This window comes from Hyla sarda, chromosome 13 (genome assembly GCF_029499605.1).
Source record: "Hyla sarda isolate aHylSar1 chromosome 13, aHylSar1.hap1, whole genome shotgun sequence".
NCBI lineage: Eukaryota > Metazoa > Chordata > Amphibia > Anura > Hylidae > Hyla > Hyla sarda.
Window position 1 is genome coordinate 20,220,795 of NC_079201.1, and position 2,171 is coordinate 20,222,965.

Sequence of the window (2,171 nt, forward strand, 5' to 3'; positions counted from 1 at the left end):
CGGGGCACATGTGGTTATTCCGAGAGTAAAAAATACTGATGTTTGTTTCCAGCACTATACGCATGAACCTGCTCCTAGAAGACAAGAGTTGTAAGAGTAGGGGTCAGACTCGGGAATGAGGAGCCCCTTTATCTATATCAGTGGTCACCAAATGGTGGCCCTTCAGATGTTGAAAAACTACAACTCCCAGCATGTTGGGAGTTGTTGTTTTGCAACATCTGAAGGGCCATAGTTTGGACGCCACTGATCTATATGAAAACTAATAGGGAATGGCATAGAAAAATATGAATAATGATGCTATATTGTTAACAGATAATGCCGCCATATACAGCACTATACAGAGCCTACATAATACCACCATGCAGGGCTACAGTAACTCCTCTTGCTCCTTAGATTTGGTACCCCTGAACTTTCCTTTGAGATCATCATATGGCGCCCATACACATTAGAAATCTTACAATGGAGGGGCTTAGAAGGTAACAAACTGCTGCCAGACACTTAAAATTCATCATCCTTCCCTCCCCCAACATTTACTATTAGTTGTCATTCCCCCATACACAAGTACTAAGCTAGACTCTGGTCAAACATAGTGTATGGTCCATAAACGATTGTTCCATTGGCTCCTCCTGTCATCTGTCTAGTTGAGCATGCTTATCTTGGTCACAGGTATTAGATAGTGGTCGGCTGAATGGTTTCCCAAACAATCAACCCCACGCACGTGCACGCTCACCTTTGTCAACTGTGCATGTGTTCCCATAGGGAACTAATGGTGGCATGTCCCTCCAAGAACAAAAGGATCGGTGTAAGACTCATGGCAGTAGGCTGTAGCACTCAGGGAGGTAGTGGATCCGCTGGACCTGTGTGGCAGATGGCTCGGACCATGCCAGGGAGCGGAGTCTAAGGTGCTGGTCTTCACCAGAGCCCGTCGCAAAGCGGGATGGATTTGCTGCGGCAGGCCGCACCCAGGTCGCTGCCCCTGGCACGACTTGACCACACAGGCAGCCAAGGAGATACGAGGCACTGGAGAAATATGGCAAGTCGTGGTCAGGATAGCAGAAGGTCAGAGCTGGCAGTACAGGTGCGTAGTCAGGGACGAAGCAGGATGTTAACAGGCAAGCAGCACAGGAGCAAAGTCAGGTCACGGAATAGAGGGGTCAGGAACACGGGAAGGCAAGACACGGAATAGCTTTCTCTCAGGCACTAGGGCAAACAAATATCCGGCAGGGGTTAGTGGGAGGTGCAGAAACTTATAAGAAAGGTGCAGATGTAGCATATAATTACGGGCGCACTGACCCTTTAAATCTTAGAGCTCCGGTGCGCGCGCGCCCTAGGAGGTGGGGGCACGCGTGCTGGCGCTGCAAGAGAACCGGAGGGACAACAAAAAGCGGAGGTGAGTGATGGACTGGAACTCGCATGTGGGCGCGTCCCGCAATGTGAATCCCAGCCCCACCGGCAGAGAAGGACAGAAGAGGGGAGCGCTCTGAGCCAGCGTGTCTGGCCGGAGCACAAGGTGTAACAATCGGACATGTTGAAATCCTCAACATCTGGCATTGGGAGAGAATCGTTACATGGTTGGCCAGTCTTGCTGAAATACTGCTATTCTCTATTTCGGTGGTACTCTTATTGACCCTCAGACGTCTTGTAACCCCAATACTGTAACCGTGGGTCCGATTCATTGTCGCATTTTGAAGACGTTTTATGTAATCAGGCGAGTGTTTTTCTTACATCTATAAGGAATGTCTCTGATATCTCTGCCACATCTCTGACATATTTACTATCATTTCTTAGAAGCCATAAATACCACAGTGAATGGCGCTGGTGCAGGACGTACAGCTGGAGCCCAACCACTACCCATGCCTTCAATGAAAGGAACTTTGCTCTCCTGTGACATTTCTATGTGTTTTTATTATTTTATGGCACTCGGTGGTAATACTGACACCGCATTGCTTTACGTACTCACCTCAGCTGATTGTCAAAGAAAACGACGGCCCTTTTATCACACCTCACTTACAGGCTTGGGGATTAGATGCCTTATATAGCAATGCACTGCCACGCCTGGTAATATACTGGGATTAGTTCAAGGTGGTTAAAGGAACAAGAGACGACTATATACAGTAATAACTTTTGTAGAAGGGTTGCTAGTATGGTATGTTAATATAACAGAGTGGGGG